At 48.6% G+C, this 19,881-nt stretch overlaps 1 protein-coding gene across 6 annotated transcripts in view; it reads right to left on the bottom strand.

Annotated features, from left to right (window-relative positions):
• The window catches only part of MGAT5 (alpha-1,6-mannosylglycoprotein 6-beta-N-acetylglucosaminyltransferase), a 329,395-nt gene that overhangs the window by 292,461 nt on the left and 17,053 nt on the right, over positions 1-19,881 (bottom strand). For 2 of the 6 annotated variants that reach the window (XM_034654458.1, XM_034654460.1), the window contains exon 1: positions 3,782-4,476. The exons of the other annotated variants lie outside the window; for them this stretch is intronic. The gene's annotated coding sequence lies outside the window, so the exon portion shown is untranslated. Of the gene's footprint in view, positions 1-3,781; positions 4,477-19,881 lie in introns of those variants that run through there. 6 annotated transcript variants of the gene reach the window in all.

The following is a 19,881-nucleotide window of genomic DNA, read 5'->3' as shown; positions in this document are numbered from 1 at the left end:
CATTCCTTTGATAAGTTAGGTCATTGGGTAAACTTATAAGTGAACCAAGTGGACTGACCTCAGAGAACAGAAAAGAGATGGAAATGAGAAGAAACAATCATGATTGGCCCTTCCTTTTGGGAATAACCACCCTATGCAACTGTAGGTCAAGACAGACTTAACCACAGACACATGCACGGTCACGCACGCAATGGTGTCCCTGAGGCACGGCCTCTCCAAAGCACGCTCTCCTGGAGAAATTAATCTCTGCTGTTTCTCCTTGGCAAGACACAGTCCCCAAATTTGGGCTCTTGTTTCTAATTATTAAAGAAATCAACGCAAGGAAACCACTTCTCAAATCACTCTCACCCAACTGCTTCACTAAAAGTTGGATCATCAGCAAATGAAACCAGCCTTTGGTGACAATGACAGTCTGACAGCAGGCTAGGAGAGCCTCTGTCCCCTTGGAGACACCTGACCTGGAAGGAGTTACCTCAAAGATCTCCAGGAACTAAAAACTTGAGAAACTCTGGGCACAGCTTCAATCTAGGCAAAGATCCTAAAATATACTGTTAGTTACTATTAAATTGGAACAGCCTGGGGTACAACACACAGAGTGATAAACATCAAGGTCACCGACCTGACCTTTGATTGTTACAACGTACAAGTGTGCAGCACATAGTATTTCTTCCCTTCGTCAGTTCTTCATTGCTTTCATCCTCCACCCTCCCCGCTGTCTGGGCATTACGCCCAAGACAAGCCAGTCTTCATGGCTGCCAACATGGGTTACAAAGTGATGGACCCAAGTCTAAATGCCACCTCCACTGCCAACTCCTTCAGGTAATTCCCCTTAGCCATCCCAGACTCAAGATGGTATACAGGGCAGACCTGGGCCCCTCTCACCACAATGATAAAGTAATGAATGGGAACTCCGTCAAGCTAGGACAAGAAATCAAGGTAGAGCGTTTTCTAATAAAAATGTAAATCAATTCATCCCTGTGGAGGGAAGAGGAGATAAACTAACACGTTCCTCTTTTAGAGCCTAGAAAAGTCATCTAATGCTGGATAAATGTTCCTCTCTCCTCTGGGCTCCTACCTCAGTCAGACCCATTCCTGTCTGTCATCTGGGCATTACCTTCACTGAAGGATCAGAGCCCACTGAATTTCTAACCCTAATGAAACTTCCAGCATTCACCCTACCCTGCTCAGTAGCTCACAACAATAGCTCTGTAACCTGGTGGACCTTTCTCCAGCCTCATCTCCCTCCCCGGCAATCCATTCCTGCCAACCTGCCACAGGAACCTCAGAAACACTCCCCACACCAGCCTTTCCATTTCAACAAGGCAGCTTAGGCCACTATCTCCAAGATCAAACCCTGGCCTCTCAGGACCTCTGAAATCGGGAAGGACTGCTTTGCTCAAGCCAACTGGTCTCTTTTTTCCCTGCCATCTTCAGCTTTTCCCTGCCCCCAACACATCCCTGCACTTACCCTTCCATAACATAAACATCAACTCCGGGAAACTTTCCCAGACCTGAAGTGCTGGCTCCTCCTGTGTGTGGTAACACTCAAAACCAGAATGCCAACCCCTCGAGAGCAGGGTGTGTCAGTTTTCCAGATCTCTGAGGAGCCAAAATCTGAGACCCAGAATTATACACAAAACCAATGCTTCTTAAATATTTGCTAATCCACTGAAAAGAATTCCAATCCAGGGGCACCTGGGTGGCATGGTTGGTTAAGCATCTGACTTTTTTTTTTGATTATATTTATTTGAGAAACAGAGACAGAGAGCACAAGTGGGGTGAAGGGCAGAGGGAGAAGCAGACTGCCCGCCCAGCAGGGAGCCTGATGCAGGACTCAATCTCGGGACCCGGGGATCATAACCCAAGTGGAAGGCAGCCGCCTAACTGGCTGAGGCGCCCAAGCACCTGACTCTTGGTTTCAGCTTGTGTTGTGATCTCAGGGTCGTGGAATCCAGCCCTGCACTGGGCTCTGCACTCAGCGTGGAGTCTGCTTAAGACTCTCTCTCTGCCCCTCTCCACCTCCCCCGCTAAAATAAATCTTAAAAAAAAGAGAGAGAGTTCCAATCCATGCTTGTAAGCGCATTACTCCAAGTGAATTCTCAGACCGCTAAGACTCCTTCGATATACAGTTTGCTCACCAGGAGCCCATGGAGGCTCCACACCGCAGGAAGGAGCCCAGGTCTGGACTCACGCTGCCTCTGCCTCTTGAATTCCAGCTCCACCATGCACCAGGTAAGGCACTTTACTCCTCTAGGCCACCCCTTGGCCTTCTGTGAAACCCAAGTAATAGTAGTACTTAGCCCCAGGGGTGCTGAGAGTTCAAGAGACAATGGTAAAGCACTTAGCTCAGTGCCCAGCATCCAGAGGGTCAATAAAATGTTACTTTACTGCACTTTCTCCTATAAGTCTCCTTAAGGGGACAGGTAGCAGAGTAGAAACAACATGGTTATGAGGATAAAATTCACTTGTGTTCGAATCCCAACTCTATTCAATAGATCCCAACTGTGGGACCTCGGGGAAATTATTCAACCACTAAGGCTCAGGACCTTTATCTATAAAATGGGATCATCAACCTCAAAGGGTCAGTCTAAGGATTAAATGAGGGAATAGACCTCAAGTTCCCAGTACACAGTGAGCAGCTCAATTACTGGCATTTACTAAGTAGGATTTCAATACAAAGACAACTGGAAAAAACATCCTCGTGCTCCTTGCTCACATCTGCCATGTCCTTCCGGCCGCGTTCTTTAAGCTCATAAACCAGGCTTTTCAGCTGACAGCCCCACCTCCCGGGTCATCAGCCAGAGTCCTCACACAGGGAATGCATAAAAAAAAAAAAATCACATTGAGAGCTGCAAGGAAATTCACTTCCTCAAGGCAAATATGTGCATCCTCATTTTTACAGCTCTGCTGATCTCTAAATATTCATAGCTACTCATATTTACACATAACACTAGCAAGGCCATTCCTGAGAGGAAAACACACTGGTGCTATAGGTTACTTTTTTAAAAAATGAATCCATGACTGAAATCAGTCTAACAAAAAAGAGGCCAAAGTGCAGAGAGAAAAAAAATTCCACAGATGAAATGAATATTCAAACAAGTGGATGAAATGTTACAGCCCCACTAAAGGCAGTCCCCAGCCAGGAGCATACCCTCACTAGAAAGAAAAATCAACTCTACTCTTTCGGATCAATTTGCAAGTTTTTGCAAACTCAGAGGGGAAGACAGCAAAGAGAGGCCTGGTGTTCCCACTCTCCCCCTTCCTTGGGCCCTGCTAGCTCTCGGCTGCCACCCCTCCAAGCTCCCGTCCTGGGGCCCGTGGGGGGAATCCTTGGCCCAGGTCTCAACTGCTAGAGGGCAGAGGAAGGGCACAAGGCCAGCACTCAGAAGTTATAGGAGTTCCCAGGTAACCAGGTTTCCAGCAGATATACGTGCCTTCTCGGCCACGGCCTTACTGCCCTGAGCTGGAAAATGACTTCACTTCCTTCCCGTGGCTCCCGGCCCAGCCCGGCCACCAGGGCAGGGCCCAGCAAGCTCCTCACCGCACGGGGCTTGCTGGAGCACACAGGTCCTTTCCTCACCCCCTTACCTGGTGCAAGGACAGGGCCAGGGGGACGCTCGGCGGAATCCAGGCCTGAGTAAGCTGAGTGGGCTGCCTCATGAGAGCCTACATGTCTCAAGAGCGGCGGACTCGCCGACCCTGCTCAAATACTGCAGGTGGCTCTCCGCCCCGGGCTTCCTCACCTGCTCCAGCTGCCCGGTTTGCCCCTTGCCCCACCTACCTCGGGGCTCGCAGGTGTGCCTTGTTCCAACCACGAAGTCAGCTGGACCCTCCCAACTGATCAGAGCCTGACACTGCCCAGAAGCCTGGAAGAATGTTCGTGAGACCGCAGAGCAGCAGCCAGCAAGACTGGATGCTCACCAACCCGCCAAGGCTGCCATGCAAGGTCCAGGGCAGCGCCCGTCAGGAGCTCCAACCACGTGCAGAAGGGGGAAGGGACCCACGGAGTCATAGCAACCACACAAAGTCACACAGCTGACAGGTGGCACAGCCAGGCCGTGAACCCCAACTGTCTAACCACAGAGCCCTCACTCATCACCTCTGGAGCGGGCACTCTCGACCGTCTGCCCTTCCGCTGTCCTTTCACTTCGGTGCTAAGGAAGAATGACAAGCCTTCTTCAGGTGCTAGGTGCGAGGGGGCCAGCTGCATGGACTGTTGCTGTCCTCAAAGGCATTTCTCCCCACGGCTCTCACAAGCCAGTCAGCACTTTGCCAAACTCGAAACTGAGGCACACCAGGCTGCACCGCCACACCAGTCAGGCACATGTATTTACTGATTTTGTTGGGTGCAAATGCATCCTGATTCCTGGCAAAACCCAGCGGCGCAGAGCTCAGGAATCTGCATTTTCACTCCCCAGATGACTCTGGTGCCGGTTAGTGACCACACGTAACCACTGCACTTCTCCAGAGTGGTCATTTTCAAGGCAGAGTTGAGAGAGGGATGTTCAATTCCATACCACCCCCCAAAGAGCTTTGAAAAAGCTATTCCACTGCCCCCCCAACAAAAACAAAACAAAAAACCCAGAATCTTCTAAGGCAGAAAGAGTAAGAAGAGCTGCAGGTACTGATTAACTTCCTAAGTTTGTGAGCCAGTATAAAGCACCAGCCACCTTTTTCTCTGAGCAACCTTGCCATGAGTCAAATGATTTAACATTGCCGTCTCTGCGGATTCATTTCGCAGGCTCCTTGCACGCGGACAGAAAAGGAGTGTGGAGGAAGGGAAGGAGAGAGAGAAGTTCTGGGGAAGCCTTTTACTGACACTGGCAGAAATAACTGGGACCCTTCACACACAGACACACAGATTATGAGTAGGATTTAGACCAGCACTGTCCGAAGGAAATACAATGGGAGCCACGTGTGTCTGTTTATATGTTCTCGAAGCCACACTACAAAGTAACAAGGAACAGGTGATGTTAATTTTACTACTGTATTTCACTTAACCCAATATATACAAAATATTGTAAAGCATGTTATTGATATTAAACATCATTAATGAAATAGTTCACATACCTTTCTTCATACTAAGTCTTCGAAATTCGGTGTGTATTTTTGTTTCCCTAGTGTAGTGGACAGCACATTTGTGTGACAAAATTCGCTGTGTACTTTCATTTCCAGCATGTCTCGGTTCAGATGAGCTGCATTTCAAGTGCTCAGCGGCCACACGTGGCTAGTGGCTACCATGCTAGACAGCCCGGACAGACAGAGCGGCAGGTAAAGAGGAAGGGAAGGGTAGGAATAAGGCCTTGAACAAAGGACTATGGGAATATAACATCCAGGCTCATCTGTGATGAGCCTGTGCTTTTAAGGAGTTAGGTGTAATCAGTTTGCAGACTCAAGAGTACATACATTAGCATGATCTGCTAAAACCTATCTGGGTGTCGCCATTTGGTGCCCAAAAGGATCAAGCCCACGATGGAAGAATCAGAGTCCGTTACCATACGGACACTCAGTAACATTAAGCTCAGCTGTACATCACACACATCTATTCAACATTAAGCAGCGGCCTGAACCCTGGACACCCACCCACACAGAGCTCAAACAGCTGGAAAGCAAAGCTCCTCTCTCTGCCCATGGGCACAAACTCCACCCAAGGAAATAAAAGAACAGGTACCACCTGCAGTGGGCAGAATGGTACCCCAAAGACATCTTTGTCCCAACCCCCAGAACCTATGAACCTGTTACCTGACATGGTAAAAGGGACTTGATGATATGATTAAGTTAAGGATCCTAAAATGGGAAGATTATCCTGGATTATCCAAATGGGCCCAATGTAATCACAAGGGTCCTTATCAAAGGGAGGCAGGAGGGCCAGAGTCAGACAAGCAGATGTAATAATGATGAAGACAGAAATCAAAGTGATTTGATTACTGGCTTTGAAGGTGGAGCTATGAGCCAGAGAATACAGGGCTGCCTCTAGAAGTCGGAAAAAGTAAGGAAAAAAAGAGTCTCCCCCAGAGCCTCCAGAAAACATGCATGATTTTAGCTCCATGAGACCTGTTTTGGACTTCTGAGCTCCAGAACCTAAGTTAACAAATGTGTGCTGTTTAAAGCCATCAGTTAGCCACTTGTTACAGCAACAATAGGAAACTAACATCCCCTTTGTAAAATGGCCAGCCAGACAGCACGCATTAGCTAGAGTGACCCTTCAAGGTATCAGTAGTAGTAACTATACTTGGATTAGCAGTCATGATAACGGCCACCATGTATTGAGGTCTTACTAAATCTCGAGCACTTGGCTACATGCTTCACAAATGCTTTTTAAAATACACGTTTCCTTCTGGAATAATTCTGGATTTGCTGAGAAGTTGCCAAGACAGAACAGATTCCCTGTATACTGTTCATCCCGATTCCCTCATGCGAACATCTGACACGACCACGATGCATTTCTCAAAACCAAGAATTCAACAACTGCACATTACCATGAACTCAACCACAGGTTGTACTTGAGTTCCACCGGTTTTCACTCGTATTTTATCTTCCCAAGAACCCTACGGGGCAAGCACCATTCTAATCCCCGTAGGATGAAGGGTGATGCTGGTGCTACCTAAGATTCAATCACTTGCTCAGGGTCACGACAGTGAAGAACTGGCAAGTCTCTTAAATTTGATTCCTCTGCTCTAGCCTTGCACCGTGAGCTGCCCTGCCTATCATCACCCCTGGTTTATAGGACAGGAAAAGCCGGGGACAGTTAGTTACCCAAAGGCACACTAGCAGGAGCGACATCAAACCTGGATGTATCTGACTCCAAAGGCCTGGCTCCGGCAACACCATCTCCCCGTCTCCGACACAGAAGGGCAAGGAGCTGCGGGAGCCTACGAAAAGCCCCAGAAACCCGCGAACGTATCGCCGTGGCCATGATGACAAGGAAGGAAGGAAAGTGTGCCTCTGCAAAGAGCCTACCTATTCTAGGACCACTGCAAACTAAGAGCTTTCTTGTCGCTCTCCGGCCATGAAGAGGAACCCGACAGGGCCCACTAAAATGTCCTTCACGAGGAGTATTTCTGGAAGAACGCACTGCAGCTAAATCTAGCTTCAATCAAACCACGGGGGCCCTAGCTTTGGGGCCTTAACAGCACGATTACAACGAACTCCTTTAAAACATTCTTCTCCTGGGGGACCCTGTGCCTCAAGCCTGCAGAGCCCCTAGATTTTACCACCTGGGCTACAAAGGAAGTAGGAAGAAAAAATTCTCCCACTCTAAGGCCGTTAACCTCACATAGAACTATCCTCAGTGAGTGGGGCAGGAACTAGGACAAACTCACCTGGATCACCCTTAACAAGCCACCTGTTCACTCTTCTCCTAGCTCTTATTTCCTTTGTGGCATTCCATGATCTAGCAGGCCTCTGGACACTGTCAGCGTTACTCTATCAGCAGCTTGCAAAGCGTGGCCTCTAGACCAGCAGCACCGGCATCACCTGGGAACCTGTCACAAGTGCAGACTGGAGGGCCCCACCCCAAGTCTACAGAATTGGAAACTTGGGGGGCGGGCCCAGCAATCGTGCTTTAACAAGCCCTCCCAGGTGTTTCTGATACATGCTACAGTTTGAGAACCACTAAGTTTTATCTCTCCAGCTCCATGGCTGACCTATGACCTAGAAATGTATTTGGAAAGGTCTCTGCAAATAAACACCATGTCATACCTCAACAGAAGGTCCAGGCAAAAAGCTTACAAGTCCAGGTGGGGGGGGCAGTACTCATTCGTCACAAGTTAGGGAGCATAGTACAGGCCATAAGCCAGGACTATGCTATGTGCTGGGGGCCCACCCTCGGCTTCATGGAGCCGAAAGCATCGGAGAGCTTGAAGATCAAGCAAACCTACGCAAAAATGAATAAAGAATCACACTGTGGCAAAGAAAAGAATGGGGTGGGGGGACACACAGAGAATGATGGGGACCTACTTTCTACTGCAGTCATCCAGGGAGGTCTCCCTGAGGAAGGAACAATTAGGCTGGCACAGGAGGGAGGAGCAGGAGTTGGTCAAGCAGAGAGGGAAGGAAGCAAACATTCTTGGTAGAGGATAAGCTTGTGCAAAGGCCCGGGGGGCAAAAGAGAGCTTGGTGCTTTAGAGATGCTAACAAAGCCAGTGTGGGTAAAAAACACAGAACAAGGCAGGAGTAACTGGACTAGAGAAGTTGCCTGGCCTCGGATCACGCTGTACCTCATAGGCTTGGTCAAGAGTATGAGTTGGAGTCTAAGTGTATAAGGACGCCCCTGAATTTCAGGCAGAATATTGACAATAAACATAATTACTAACAGCTCTGGTTTAAACGCTCTGCGTAAAAATGTTATCCTCACGACCACTTATACGTAGGTTCTATTATCATCATCGTCTCCGTCTCACGGATGAGGACAGAAGTTAATTAAGGTGCCCCATGTCACCCGGCTAGTAAAAAATAAGAACAGAGCTGAGCCCACTTCAGCACTCAAGCTCTCCACCACCTCGACAGGCTGCCGCTTGGCAGGAGAGCAAAGCAGCTAACTGATGGCAATATTTGAGTTTTCCAAAAGCTCTCTAGGGATGCCGTGTAGATAGATGGAAGCAGAGGCCACTGAATCATCCCGCCAAGAAACGGCGGTGGCCTGGGGCCGGGTGATGGCAGAAAAGCTGTACCAGCAGAGAAGGAACGGATTCCGTCCCAGGGGCAGCCCAATAAGTTCTCAAAGTCCTGAACAAGCTCAGTACGTCCTAACCCACCCCTGCATCTCCCATCACGGAATTAGAATAAGGACTGAAAAGAGGGCTCCCAGTCCTGTGGGGCTGACCAGAAACACAGGGCTGTCATTGTGACAAAAATATCACACTTGGTCTCTTCAATCTGAGCCACTGTTATTCCTAGTTTAGCATTTTGAGGGAAAAAGTCTGTTCCTTGTTTAGAACGGATGCTGTTATCTGCCGGGAAAGGCCACAAAGGGTCAAGACAGCCTCACACAGGACCCTCATAAACACTGATCAGAATCAAATGCAGATGGAAAAAGAGGCTCCTTGCAAGCACTTGAGCAAGCAGGGCCTCATTTAGCTGCCTTGGTTTCCTTGCAGCTCCTGGGGGAGGGTATGACCGCACATTTGTCAGCGTGGCTTGCACTTCCAGAAAAGTCCCACCTATGCCTTGGTAAAATGGTACGTACGGGTCTTGGAGAGGACTGGTACTCAGCCCTTTTCTTGGGTTAGATCAAGAGTTCTGAGGGGTGTGGTAAGTGTTACCTGACTTCAGATGAAAGGGTCATCCTACAGAGCTCGAGAATCAAAGCCACAGACTGAGGTCTGTGTCGGCAGTGGGGACGCCCCAACCAACCCGTGGAGCCACTGGCCTTCCTGTCTCCTGAGACGGGTCAAATGAGGGTCCTGCTGGGCTTCCCCTTTCCCAACATGAGCCTCGCTTTGGCCCTCTGACCGGCATGTCTGGACTCCGCGTGGACAGGTCAAGTGTGGAGCCAGGGGGGCTTCCACAGGAGAGGATGGGGCAATGGGCAACAGCTATGGCACCGGTCCCTTAGGCCAATCAGTCAAAGCCTCAGTCACTTCACTTCTGAAAGGGCCACATGGATTTCAAAGCTTTGACAGGCTCTGTCTTAAAAGTCTACCGACGCAGGCAAATGGCCACTCTGCCACTCTCCCTCGTATACCTGTCCATTCCCCCCACATTGCTCCATCCCATAGTCCTCTTCCTTATACAGACTTAATTAGCCACCAGGTCTCTGTCTTCTAGGCTGAAACTTTATCACGGGGTAAGTGAAAAATGCTATGTCTTTCTCTTATTTACAAAAGTACTGAACTGACTGCCCCTTGTGTTCTAAAGGGCACCCGTTATGTTTTCCCTGTAGGGTAACAAACCTTAAAAAGACAGCTACAGCCCTGCCCCTGCCCCCACTTGCCCCCCAAGAAGCTTCTGATGATGTAGGACAGAGAAAGGGATAGGATCCGAAGGAGAAGCCTCGACCCCCACTGCATTAGGCCCTGAGGACACTCCCTTCCCAAGGAGCCCTAAGCACGCAAATGCGCCACTCAGCACACGCGGCGAGAAGCACCATAGCCGGCGAGAAGCAAACAGTCCTCGAGTGGCCTGTAAGATGCCGAGTGAGTGGCTTAATCACCCAGCAGGGTCTGGTAGGCAATACATAAAACTCCTCGGAGACAGCAAGCCTGTAAATGGAAAGCATTATCATTTGTAACAGGATTAATAACAACACAGGCTTGAAACAAACACACGCCACTGGATTACTTTTCCGACCTCTTCAGGGAGACCACGAGTTCAATGGAGGGTTTTATCTCTCTGTTTTGAAACAAGACAGCATCTCCCACCATGTGACAGCAGGATCCCTCTCCAGGGAAATCAGTCCTTGTGTATCCCTCCTGTCGAGGTTAAGTTCAGGGGGTCAACACGAAATGAAACCAAAAAATGGAGTCTGGAGAAGGTGCAGAGTAATGTTACAATTCTGACTGGGGGGGGAGGCCAAAGATCTGATCAAGCATCAGCACCTTTAAAAAAGGCCTAAGGGGGTCCACGCCCCCCACGGCAATGTTTCCTGAGTCACCTGGGGTGGCTGGCTGGTGTGGGACTCCATGCCTTGGGACTGGGGTGGGGCACTGGCCTGAGATCTGCCTTTTTAAGAAGCTCTCTCAGTCCTCCTTATACAACAGATGCTCCAAACCCCTGCCCTGTTTCATAAATGCGCCGCTGATCTACAGCTGAAGTCAGACAACGATTCACACATTTTTTTAAAGATTTTATTAGAGAGAGAGGGAGAGAAGAGGCAGAGAGAGAGGGAGAAGCAGGCTCCCCACTGAGCAGGGAGCCCAATGCAGGACTCGATCCCAGGACCCTGGGATCATGACCTGAGCCGAAGGCAGACACTTAACCGACTGAACCACCCAGGCGCCCCAAACGATTCATGCTTTTAAAACTAAGAAAGTCTCAACCACAATGGCCTGTAACTTGGAGATAAAACATAGTTCACCGTGTTCATCAGCCAAGTCTCTGGACCCAAATCTTTCAACAGATCATTATTTTAAAAAATAAAAAGACATTGATTATACATTTATTTCTTTTCCTTCACGAAGTCTCCATGGACTAGCAACGATCTCAAAATGTCAACATCTGGATACAGAAGAGTGAGTTGTCCCCATGGAAGGGAGGTTCCTGCAAGGTTTGCTTCCTCATGCTCTATCAGCCCGAAACGCAAAATTCAGACCCACTCCAACCTTGACTCCTTCCAAACCCAGGTCAGAGAAGGCACAGAGGCAACAAGAACCGAAGGATACAGAACACGGAAGGATGGGGTGTAGATTGGGCAAGGGCCCAATTCACAGCAGCCCCAGATCCAGACTTGGGATACTTTGAAGTCACGGAGCCTCACAGAGATACAAGGACGGGGTTGAAACGGAAGGCATTCTGTTGTGTAACTTTGAACTGATGATACCTCATTACCAGACCACACCACGTATAGCGTGCCATCTCCGTATTTTCATAACTCCTATAATTACCTTGTGAGAAGCATGATGACGTTGTATTATGTTTCTCTGTATTAAAAAAAAACGTTCAGTTCTCACATGTAAACATTTAAGATTCCCCATGGTGTTTCTAATATTAATATGCATTTTCTCACTTTTTAAATATATCAGAAGGCTCAAATTATGGAAGCAGCCCAGTCTCTTGAGCTCTGAGATGCAACCTGAGGAGAAGAGGTGAAGCTCCGAGTACCAGTGTGCTTTCCTAGCTACCAGGGAAGACTTCTGGAACTCTCCAGGCGTGGGTCTCAGGAGGAACAAGAAAGGGGAATTTCCAAATTAACATCTCCCTGATGGGACCTCTATGTCTTTAGTATATTGCCTGCCTGTGGCAGCCACGCACTAGGGGACAATTTATGCGGACAGTTTCTCTGCATGGACACCAAGAGAGCAAGAGCTCAGAAAAATATGATACATCTTGATTCAAGGGTTTGCTTTTTAGTAGGTGAAGTTCTTCCTCCTTCTCTCTCTGCCTCAGTGGCCTTGTTGGTGCGCTCTTAAGAAAGGAGTAAACAAGCCGCCATCCAAAATCCTAGGAGGCAAGGGGAAGTAAATTTTACTGGGCACCATCCGAGGGCTCATTTCTCTAGAAGGCACTCTACACAGTTTGGACATCTAACAGCCTCTGTGCTGGTTATCTGGTCATCGTTTGTCCCGCTCCCACCTACTCTCAGCCCCGTTCTGTGCCCCGACCGCTGACAGCTGGAGATTCCATCAGCTGGGCTTCACTGCCTGCTGGCTTTCCTACTGGGTCAGCTAACCAGAGGCCCAGTAGAGGACTGGAGAAAGGAGAAGAGAGGTCCCAGCCCCCTCTCTCCTTGGATGCCACATCTTTGGGCACCATTCTCCTTGATTACAAATCTAGCTGGGCAGCCCCCTTTCCAAATGTTGATCTCACTGGGCTCCGGGAATTCTACTTCCTCCTCTGGCCTCCTCAGCCCTGGTGATGATACTGGTTTCCCACTGCTGTTAGTCCCTGGGTACCTCACGGTGCCTGGCCAGCCCCTCTGAGACTGCCCCTTTCATTAGTCTTCATTCAAACCATGTAGGGTGAATTCTGTTTTCTGCCAGGCACTCTGATACTGGCTCTCATTTTAAACATAACTGCCTTTGCAAGTGAAATGAAATGCAAAGATGTGGGTCAATAAGCATGCAGGGGCCTTCCTAAGAGTTTGTTAACCGGCACATATACTAGGCCAAGAAGAGCTGATAAGGATAATTCATCATCAGCATGGCCTTGAACCCAACTGCTAATCCAGCCAGAGGACGGCAATCCCGAAATACAGGCATAGGGCCTTTAGACCATCTGTAGTAAGTACACAAGGATTTTTCTTTTCTTCATTTACCCTATGCTTTCTGCTATCTGCATGCTAATAGGAAATAGAACTCTGAGGTGCCCAAAGAACATTTCAAGCTCCTTTGGGGAATACAGTCTGCAAGGAGGATAATGGTAATAGCCACATGTCACCGACCTTGGACACATTTCTCAAGAGTCCTGTGAGGAGGCATTCTTTGTCTCCAACTGACAGATGAGCACACAGATTCAAAGAAGTTGACATGGATATGCAATGTGCCCCAAGTCCCGCACCCCAGATGGGTCTGACCCCAATGCTGTTCTTTCCTCCCTGATGCACTAGCTCTTAAAAGAAGGAAATGAGGATTCACAGTCTCCGAATTACTCCTGACCTGTGCTACAGGAATCAGGCTCCCTAGTTTTAGGCAAATCAAAAACACCAAAGAAAGAGAATTTTTTTTTAAAGATTTTATTTTTGGGGCCGCCTGGGTGGCTCAGTCAGTTAAGCATCTGCCTTTGGCTCAGGTCATGATCCCAGGGTCCTGAGATTGAGTCCTGCATCAGGCTCCCTGACTTTTTGTATGCCGTGGACCGCACTGGCAAACAGGTGCAGTCCCTGGACGTCTCCTCCAAATACTTTTCCGACGCATAAAATAAAACTCAAAGAATCCCAAAGTAAACAAATTATACTTAGACTTATTTATCACAATACTTCTTTAAAGATTTATTTATTTATTTGGGGGGGCGGATGGAGAGAATCTTTCAGGCAGACTCCCTGCGGCCTCCGAGAGCATGGAGCCCGACTATGGGGCTCCATCCCACAGCCCACAACGTCACAACCCTAGCCAAAGCCAAGAGTCAGGTGCTCAACGGACTGAGCCACCCAGGCACCCTCACAATATTTTTTAATTGTGATACAAGGATCGGTGCTGTCTATCAAAACACCAGGTAGCAAGATCTGCAAAGTGGCTCTGTGATCCCCACCATTTTGAAGTAGTGATGAGTGTAAATGCTATTGGAGGATATCTGCAACCACGTGGACTTACTGGAGACAACGTCGGGATACTTCTAACGCTACTTTGGTCTGTTGCCGATGTTCACAACTGAAGAAAATGCTGAATCCCAGTGAGCCTCATTGTGCATCAAGATGGAACGCTTTTCCCACTCAAGCTCACAGATTTCCGGGAATAGAGGGAGGAGGGGAAGTGTTATTGGAGCACAGAGTTCCAGGAGCTGTTCATCCCAATGGCAGCTCTACTACCAGGTGAAAGATCTCAAACAGAAGAGAAGGGGGGGGAATGGTAATTTCTAGTAGAAGCTGTTCCTTTTCTTTCTTTCTTTTTTTTTCTTTTTTTTTTTTTTTTGTAACTCTGTTAGGCTCCTTCAAACCATGAAAATTGCACATTTCCTAAAAACTAACTACACTATATATTTTAATTACAGCAATATTTTTCAAGTACCACTTCCTGTGAAAGGATCTCTGTTTCTTCCACTAAAAAGATTCAACTGTTTTATCTTCCTCAAGACATCCATCACATGAATGCCAATATCTTGGGATTTAAAAGGAGGTTCCTTGAAACTTTCTAAGTGTTTAATCAATTGGTTCCTTTTCACACAGTGCAACACTGCCTGCATAGAACCAGAATGCTCTTTTTCTTTAACCTGAATTTAAAATACCATTCTACCATGTATTAAGTGGCCATGATACTTCAGGTACAGTGCAAGGCTCTCTTCCTGAGTTAGTTCTCATGCTCACAGCCATGCTGTACTCTTATCCCATCTTATTAATACAGAAATAAAGTCATTAGGAATTGCAAAACAGAGCCTGATGTTATCACTCTCGGGGGGGGGGGCGGGGAAGAGGGAGGAAAAAAAGCCCCAAATACACTAACATCTGTGTTGGAATTCCAGTTATACATGCAAAGGTAGTTATTTTTAACTAAACAATAAACTACTTTCCTGGTGTGGGGAGAGACCGTCTCTAGCAAGAGCCTAAGCTAAGTAGCTCTCAGGCCAATTTTTCTTCACAACCACACGTTTCTAAGGACTCCAGAATGATCTTTAAATTTCTTCCATTCTTCTTCCATTCATGAAGTATTAACAATACTCCAAATACATGCAGGAGAGAAGCACAGTCCAAACCAGCATGCAGGCACGTGGCTGGCCAGCAACCAGAGGTGAGACAGAGGCAGCCGTGGGGGCAGGCACCCAGCACTCCCAGGGCCCGGCTACATAATGTCACAAACAGGCTGGGGAGAGTCTCCTGGCCACTGACAATGTCACCATCTTCAAAGAGGAAGGTTCCTATTCCAAAACTGCAAGAGGGCTTTTGAAATGACCCTAATGCAAACATTTTGATTCGAAATGTTCTCAGACCTCACTCCCTTTGATGTGCTATCTGAAATGGGTTTGGAGGTACAGGGTTAGCATTATTTTGTTTTCTGCCCCCTATGAAATCAGTTCCTCATGAAGGCATTTAATGAGGTGGGGCAGGTTCATCATTAATGAGTCATTTTGACATTAACCAAGCACCCTAACAGAACTTAGGATGATGCCCCAAGCTCTCCTGAAAACAGAATAAAGGCTAGGGCAAGGAACACACCAGAGATCAGGAGGAAAACCTGAGCTCACCAACGTCATGGACACCTTTAAACCAGCCCAAGAGGAAGTGTCAGTGATGTGCCCCTTTGTTCTTTCCTATCTGTTTCTTCCATCAGGGTGGAAATCTACAAGAAGCGAGCATAGGAGGAAACTGGAGGTGGGGTGGGGGGTGTCAGGGAGGAGAAAGAAGGAGCATTTATTGAGTCCTAGCAAGTTTAAGGGACTTTCACATGTATAATTAACTCCTTTCATTTTTCTCAAAACCTATCAGTTAGACAATCACCTCTCCAAGTTCAAAATGAAACAGATATCAGAGAGGTTAAGCAACCTGCTGAGAAGTGCACAGCTCAGAACAGCAGAGTCAGAATTGGAAGCCAGGGGACCTTGGTTCAAGACCAGACTCTTCCTCCCTACCACCCCCCACCTCTCTGAACTTGTGAGTTAATTGCAGCACAAACTTTAAGGTTAAGGAAAATGGTATCCCGGGTTCCAAAACAAAACAAAACAAAACAAAACAAAACAAAACAAAAACAACTTCCCTAAGTCATAATCTCTTGGGGAAAGGGGAGAACATTAGTGAATATCCAGGAAGTCAGAAGAGAAGGGAAAGAAAGGTCCAATTTAAAACAAAACAAACAAACAAACAAAACCCAGGGTTGAAGGGTGGAAATGAATTCTAGACACTATTGAAGTTGGTGGGTATTCAAGTTCTACAAGGAATTTTGAGCAAATAGTTTGTGGTCACTTAAAAAGGGTAGTCTGTAGCACATAATGGGTTTGCAAAGAGCCAGTCACTCCAAGGAAACCTTATGCCCTTTCTGGTAGGCACCCTTAGTTGGTCGACCAGGAAATGGTGACAGAGACACAGAGGAGACACAGAGCTTCTGTTTCAGCAAGCCATGTGACCTGGTCTTCCATATGACTTCACCCCCAAACACAGCTATCCAAGGACCTGCCCAACTTCCCAAATCAGTAGTCTTCACAAATACTTTGGTCACACATCCCATTAGAAAAAGGGAGCATGCACCCCTAAGATATGTTCATTTATTTTAAAATAATAAACATGTATATATTACCGAAATATAAGCCCTTAATTTTAATGAAAAACATAAAAGTTTTCACATTTTCTTCCCATACCCCCAGGGTTATCCTGAGTACCAAATCTTGGAAATCAGTGCCCTGGGCTTGCAACACAGTGGCCACCTGCAGCCCAGTGACCTTCACCTTCATCCCACCTGAGCGACATCCCTGACATCTTGCCCAGATCAGTTGTCCCGGTCTCCACTCCCAACACTGCGAGCCTGCCCTCTATGCCTGAGAGTCCCGGGAGCACTTTGTTCCATTTTCTCAGGCTCGCAGGCTACCCCTCCCAGACTCCCTTACCTCCCTGAGCCATTTACTTCCAAATCCCCTCTTCTCCCAAATCCTTGTCTCCCCACCGTCACCACGCAGCAAAATCCCCAACAAATTGGATCTCACAGAAGAGTCTCCCTTCCCTTCTGCACTCAGGCAGTTCGGCAGCACCAGAAAAAGCAGGTGAAGACACAGAAACCAACCATAGGACCTGTTTACTGGTGACTTCAAGCTCTCGTCTTCCCCAGGCCTTCTAACATCAGAATCTCAGGCTTTTTCTTGTCTTCGGTCTGCTCCATTTCCCTTTACCCTCAGCCTGTGATTCCAAACTGGCACCCCCTTCCCCAGTCTATTTCCAGGAGCCCGGCCGACAGGCTTCATCCATCTACTCCAGCATTTACCGAGCACCCACTCCGTGTCGGCGCCCTTCCAGTACTAGAGAGACAGGACTGAATCTCACCGTGCGCTTGCATTCTAGTACATTCTAGGAAACGAAACAAGGTCCGCCGTTGGGAGGCGATGAAAATAAAGCTGTTACAGAAAGGGCCGGGAGCGGGGCAGGTGCCAGAAAAATCCTGGTCATCGGATGTGACCCACTGCACTTCCTTCCTACCTTTCCCCTTCCCAGTTGTTTTTTTTTTAATTGAGATGAAAATCATGTATCACTGAATCAATTCCTAAAGATGTACAATTCAGTGGCATTTAGTACATGGACAATATTGTGCAAGCCCCACCTCTGTCTAGTTCCAGAACATCATCATCTCAAAAAGAATCCCCAGGGGCCCATCAAGCACTTACTCCCCATATCTCCCCCTCCTCCCAGCTCCTCAAAGCCACTGACCTGCCTTCATTCTGGGGGGATTTACCTACTCTGGACTTGTCCTGTCAATGGAATCCTATTCCCTGTCTGTTCTGACACCACCTGTGCTCCTCCTGACTTCTTCCTCGGGCCACTGCCTCCCCGACTCCTTACTCCTACCCCTTCCTTCCCCTTCCCCCCTCCACTCTTTTCTCCCCACCCCCACCCCAGGCCTCTTACCTCCTCCTGCTGGTAAGGATCTGTCACCTGAAGCATTGGTCTGAGACCCCAGGCCTGCCCCTGCCTCTACGTTCAAAATACCCTTCCCGGATGGCTCCTTCTCTCACTCTTTAATGCCTAAACCCACGCTGACCCCAGTCCTTAGCCTCCAGGACTCAGGCCAGCTTGGCACTCCTGGTACAGCACAGCAGCAGCCTGACGATGGCTTGCATGCGACATGTCCAGAGTGAAGGGGCACCCTCCCCTCTCACCCTTCTAAGCCTCCTTTCCCCTCACCTCCACTTCAAGTTCCCATGATCTCTTATCGGGACCACTGCAGTAGCTTCTCCCCAGCCCCCACTGCCTTCCTGTCCCTTCCACCCTTCACATAGCAGCCAGAACACCCCATCTGAAATCCAAAGTTGCCCGTGTCACTCCCTTGCTCAAACTCCCTCAGGAGCTCTCCACAGTTCCCAGGAGCAAGACTCATCACCTTCCCAGGGACGGGTTTCCTGACCTGGCCCCATCTCCAGCAGCCCCTGCCTTGCCCTCTGTGCTCCGGGAAGCGCTGACCGCTGAGGCAACGCTTGAGTTAACCTCTCTGCTTGGCATGCCTTTCCCACCTGATCCTCCCACATTCTGCCCCTCTTTCAAGGCTCAGTTCAGGTATCACCTGCAAGAAGTTTTCCCCGATGCCCCAGATGAGGCTAAGCAGACTTCCTGCCTGACAGTGACCACCATTAGGTGCGTACGGATGCGTCCTCCTCTTTAGCCTATGAGCTCCCTGAAGACCCTACTTATCTCATCCATCCACCTACCCGCCCATCCACCCACCCACTCAAAAAACTGCCCCAGAGCCTACAAGGGACCAGGCGCTAGGAGTACAAGTTAACAAGGAGAACATGGTTGCTGCTTCAAGCAGCTGAGAGTCCAGCAATGGAGGCAACAAGAAGGTACGACAGCCTCCCTACACACACACACACACACACACACACACCCCTTACAAGCGCGGCACAGTGTGAGCTCTAGAGCCAGGCTCCCCGGATTCAAATCCCAGTTACACTACCTGTTAGCTGTACAACCTGGCACAAATGACTTGACTTCTCTGTGCCTCAGCTTCTTCAGCTCTCAAACTAGGACAGTCGTACCTACTTCACAGGGTTGTTGGGGGGGTTAAAAGAGCTAATAGGTATAAGTCAATGGGAAGGATCCGTAACTCCCTGGCACATCATAAACACCTGTAAGAGTTAGCTGTTTCTATTAACATCGGAACAATGGGAGTGTTTATGACAGGGCTCCACCCTAGATGAAAGGTCAGGTGTTGTGTTCACCTCTGTATACCTACGCCTGACATAGAAGTACTCATTAACTCGCGCACTTTGGCAGAAGCAACGGGGCTCATGAAGCTAGCTGGTGGCAGGGAAAGCGAAAGACCCCAGACCTCTGACTTCCCAGCTGATATTTCCTGCCCCCTTCCAAGAAGACCCTTGTTACCCAAGCCCACACAGCTGGTCTGCATCTTCCACGCTCTGCCCTTTTCCACAACAGAAAGGCTGCCATTTGCTACCTAGGCCCCTGCATTTATCGCCCCTCCCCCGCTGCCTCCCCTTCTCACCTTTCGCCTCCAACCCTGTTTTCTTTTTCTGTCTTATGGCCTATGGTTCTTACAGTCTGTATATTCGAAGACAACCAGAGATCGTTGCATTCTTCAGGGAGTAGCTTAACCAATCACAGGAGCAGGTGCAGATCCCTGAGCCCTCCCCCTGCCCCCAGTCCCTCTCCTGGTCCCAGTGGTCACTCCTGATGGGGGAAGGCTTCGTCTCCGGAAAGTTTCAGAGACTGTCTTTTTTGGGGTGTTCCAAGGTTCAGAAGGCAGAGCCCCCAAGCACCTGGGTGTAAAAGGAAGGCCAAGTAAGAGCTCTCAATTGAAGGCCGGATCCCAAATTCCCAACCAAACATGTAACTCTCACCCATCCGCCTACTTGCTCTAGGTTTCCGGCAGTGCCTCTGAATGGCGTGTCATTCTTCGTCATTCTTCGGCACCGCTG

This window comes from Ailuropoda melanoleuca, chromosome 2, assembly GCF_002007445.2.
Source record: "Ailuropoda melanoleuca isolate Jingjing chromosome 2, ASM200744v2, whole genome shotgun sequence".
Classification (NCBI taxonomy): Eukaryota; Metazoa; Chordata; class Mammalia; order Carnivora; family Ursidae; genus Ailuropoda; species Ailuropoda melanoleuca.
This window is presented reverse-complemented; position numbering and strand designations above follow the sequence as displayed.